Below are 5,187 nucleotides of genomic sequence, written 5' to 3'. Positions count from 1 at the left end.
TATGATTGGAATTAGACGTCTTAGGACAACGGTTCTTATGCCGTATAGTCGACTTTAGTTCCCCGTACGTGATTTTTTCAAAACCACGGACTCAAACATAATTTTTTTCTTTCCTTTTCTTTTCTTACAACTAAATACCAAAGTGAGACCTTTTCAAAGCTGCTTTCAAAATAAATCACTATTGATTTTCCGAGTTTAAATAAGCAAATCACGTTTTATAAAGCTATTTCACGAAAATGAGTTAATCAATTAAATTCCTACTCCAAACTGAGTTTTCAAAATCAGCTTTAAATGGATAGATTTAACAATCGGGTCTAATCTATACAATTTCATAAATGACCAATCTTTGGCACAATATTGGACCGGTTTTCGAAAACTTAAACAAAAAATCGGATTTTACCAAGTTATAAATCCCATTTCTGGAAAATAGAGACAAAAAATAAAGGATTTTCGACGAAACACCGTATATATTTTTATATATATATATAAAATATATATATATATATATATATATATATATATATATATATATATATATATATATATATATATATATATCCTTTATATATAAAATATATATATATATATATATATATATAAAAATATGATATGCAAAAAACTATCTATCACGTTTCGGATTCATTAGGTATTTGTTGTTACATTTTGTTTTTAAATAAACACAAAATAAGGTAAATACACGTGGAATTCGAAATTGTATAATGAATCCTTAATATAAGACCTTTAAATAAAACCTACATGGAACGGATTACAATTTTTGAATAAACACTTCAAAATCGGTTTTCCTAATTTCCTAAAAACTACGTGGTGACTCTTTTAAAACAAAGTCCAAAAGAGCACCAACGAGTTCGTAGTAGCCTTTTTACGCCCTAAACCAGCATGAAAAAGTGAACCGTTACAAGGTAAAAACTCATCCATTTCATAAGGTTTCTTTCTTTGCTACAGTTGATAAAAATCATTGTTTCTTTGTTTGCTACAGTTGATAAAAATCATTGTTTTAGACAATGCATATGTAGAAAACCTATTTGGTTTAGTAATTACTTTACTATTTTTTTTTTGTTCTTTCTATAAATAGTCGAAAATTACGTAACGATAGATCGATCTTATTCAAAGAGAAAGATCTCAAACTCTGATCCTATATTATATGGATGATTCGATCCGGGACCATTTCGGATTTCTTCGGATAAAATGAAAAAGAAATCAAATTTGCTTATCTCACTTAACTTGATAGAATTCATTATGGATTCAATAAATCTAAGTAAATTGTAATTTTATTTTCCACTTATTTTTTTGTTTATTCTCCCATCTATACTTTTTTGTATCTATTTTATTTGGATTAGATTTGTAGTGCCAATCCAACACAAGTCCTTAAACAAAAATACTATGGGTGTTGTACTAAGGAAAATTCATGTCCATTTTACCTGTGATAGTACTTGGTTCTCTTGTTCCTTTTCTTAATTTATTTTGTTTTCCTCATCTTTGTATTTCTTTTTTCTTTGTACAACCCTATTTATTATTTTGTTTAAATTATGTATTTGCTTCTCTTTCCTTTTTCTTTTTGTGGATATTGAAATTTTTATTTGAATTTATTTTAATCATTTTCTCTTGTTATCCATCTAATGTTACTTTTTTCTTATTTTCCAAAATCTTTTAGAGTGATGATATCAAGAGACATAATATTAATCTAGCTACATATAGACTGAATGGGTATATTTACTGATTGAAAATTTTATTCTCATCTTATGCTCTTAATTACAAAATTAATAGAATTTGAATCGAGAAAATTAGTCGAATATGCCTTTTGTACGCAAAAATAACTTAATTCAAAATGGATTGAACTTGAAAGTAGAACCTTAATTCAATTTTTCTTTACTAGTAGTAAAAAGTCATCAAATCATCCATTTCGATTATTCTTAAGGCAAGGTTTATAAATACCCTTTTGCTTTCCACGACTGATGAATATATGGATCAACATTGGCATCTTTTCTACAACCCAGTTTTCTACCTTAAACTTCCAAGCCTATGTCCGAAAATGAATCCTGTAAATTACAAAGTCACATATACAACGTTCCATGTAAAAGTTCCCATAATTTCGTATATATACTCTCATAGATTAATTCAAAAGATGCTCATGGACATCAAATATTCCTTTATCTGGTTTATATGTTTTTTTTTTATGTACTTTTATAGTGTTTTAAAAACTTAATGAGATATCATACTCCTCGTCCCAAAAAGATAGATCAATTAAAAGATTTTCTTTTTGACCATATTTTTTCAAATATTTTTTAAATATTTTGAATTGTTAACTATTGTGACTTAAAGTACTTTTTATGTAGTTTTTAAATATGTAAATTTTATTTTTAAAAAATGACGATTCTATTCGATCCGCAAACATTAGTTAGTTTGACCCTATTACTTTGAACTAAGATTGATTTTTTTGGGACGGAGGGAGTAACATATTTGTGAAAATTTTTTGAAAAAATATATATATACCTAAGCAAATCAAATTTGCCTACTTTTTCTTTTAGACACTTAACTTTTTTGTTCCTATTGAATTCTAAACCTGGTGTCTATTAAACACAACTAAATCAAAGTAAATGTAGTTTTGTTATTTGGCTACTACCAACATTCTTATTGTAAAATTGTTTTTTTTCTCACTATTTTAGCATTTTAACACTTTAGGATTAATTTGAATTTTTTTTATTTCTTTTTTTAGTAGGTTTTTATTAGCAAATCCAAAAAGCAAAAGAGTCTCATTTTAAAATATAAGTTTTGTTTTAATTTGCACCCAAAAATACGTTTTATATATATGTTAATTTCTAAGTTTAAGATTGTAATAAAAGAGGAGGGGGGGGGGGGGAACATGTATTACCATTTGGAGAAATTCCTGTATCCACACAAAAAGAATATTCCTTTGGGAAGGAAATATTTCTCTTTCCTTTCCTAAGTTTCTTAATTTATTTTGTTTTACCTCAAACCCTAGACCCACACGCTTAAAAGTAAATATTGAAACCTAATAACCTAGACAATCATTTGTACAGTAAGAAAAACACAAAATATTTATTATTTTGTACACACTTATAAGTTTGTCACTCCTTTTTCTTTTTGCATTCCCGTTAAGCAGTGAAATTTTTACCCCAAAGTGTGTGATTTAATAATACAACGTTAGTGGCTCTTTTATCATTCTTTGTGTGTGTGTATGTTTAATTTTTACGAAGGATGATATCAGAGAGAGAATATTAATCTAGCTATATATGGAGAGACGGGTATATTTACTAATTGAAAATTTTATTCTCATCTTATGCTCTTAATTACATAATTAATGACTTGCTAAATGAAAATTAATCGAATATGCACAAACAATTTTGTAAACAAAAATATTGATCACTAATTGAACTTGACTAATTGTAGACCTTAATTCAATTTTCTTTACTAGTAGTAAGACACCCTTAGTCATCAAACCATGGCTAACTTGATAGGCTCTTCTCTTTCATGCAAACCCTTTTCGTTTTGGGAATTTTACATAGTGTAGAGAACATATAGAGATATGTATATTTAGTAATTACATTTTATTTTAATTATATCTACTAGCTAAATGTTGAATTTGAATCTACTAGCTAAATGTTGGATTTGAATTACCTATCATAGCTACATTATATATTTAAAGTACTCTTAGCGCTAGCTTTTAGATGGTTCTTCTCCCTCCGTTGCCGCCGCCGGCCACCACAAAATCTTCATCGGAGCTGCAGCGAAACCCACTGCTCTTAGATTTGGCGCTGTTGTCCTCTCCATTGACGTCGCCGCCTGAGTTCTAGCGAAATCCACTGCTCCCTCTTCTTAGATCTGAGTGTATTCTCAGATCTGGCACCTTTCTCCTCGCCATTGACATCGTTGCCGGAGCTCCTCTCCAATCGGCACCACAACCACCGTATATGGTGGAGTGTATTTCTCAAATCTGAATATATTTCTCAGATCTGAGTATTTATCATTGTTGTTGATTGAGATGTATTTGTTTTTGTGTTGAATACATAGAAAGAACTGGTTGGATCCTTACCGGAAGACGGTGCCGTTGCTGGCGATGTATTTATGATTTAAGTGTATTTTATTTCTTGTATCTCAAATCTGAGTGTATTTTTGTTTTCTTGTATCTCAGATCAGAGTGTATTTCAGTGTATAATACGTTTTCTTTATTTATTTTTTTTTTTTGTAAAATATAGTGTTTCTTTATGTATTTTTCATCTGTATTTCGAAGGAGATTTTTTTGTATACAAATAAATACAGTGAATTTGAATACAACTGAATATCCCTATATTTTTTTGCACTTATGTTGTTTGAATACAACAGAATTTCAAATACAATAAGTTGAATACAGTGTAAAAGTAGTTAAGAATGAATACAGCCGAATTGAATACAATGAAATACAGCCGAATTGGAATACAGTCGAATTTGAATACACGTTACTGCAGCTACGAAAAGTGTAGCTATGCCTAAAAAAAACCCCAAAGTATAGTCATTTGTGTAAGTTGCCCTTTATTTTCCATAACTTATAGTAGTATATATTCCTCCTTCCACTTTATTTGGCATTGTTTCTTTATTATCCATTTAAAAAAGAATGGAACATCTTATATAAAAGCTCCTTAATGAGAAACTTATATGACCACACGAATTAACTATGAAATATTTGAAACAAGAAGTTTCAAAAGTATTATAGTCACACAAATATCATGGCATATTTAAGACCATAAACGTCTTTATTTCTTTAATTTATATTAAACTTTTGTATCAATTCAAACTATGATACAACAAAATAAAATGACAGGAGTAGTAAAGTCCAGTATGGATAATTAAATATATAGAGAGGGAGGAGGGCGGGGAGGTTGGGGGGGGGGGGGGATAGTCTTATTTAGGAGTGTCAATGATTTGGTTCGGCCTGTTATTTGGAAAATTTATATCATATCAATTTTTCGGTTACTCTACTTTATATAACCAAAATTAAACTTTTTGAAACTGTCCCAATTAGATCGATTTTTCATCGGTATCGATACGATTCGGTTGATTTTTCGGTATTTTTAAAAGTTCACCTAATGCAATATAAAAGCCCAACCAATGACTATTCATGATTCCATAATTGAATCAATTCCATACCGGTTCTTAGAGGAATGTTATGGT

The sequence above is a fragment of the Lycium ferocissimum genome, chromosome 12 (genome assembly GCF_029784015.1).
Source record: "Lycium ferocissimum isolate CSIRO_LF1 chromosome 12, AGI_CSIRO_Lferr_CH_V1, whole genome shotgun sequence".
In the NCBI taxonomy this organism is placed as follows: Eukaryota; Viridiplantae; Streptophyta; class Magnoliopsida; order Solanales; family Solanaceae; genus Lycium; species Lycium ferocissimum.
The sequence above is the reverse complement of the archived record's forward strand: the minus strand, read 5'-3'. Positions refer to the sequence as shown.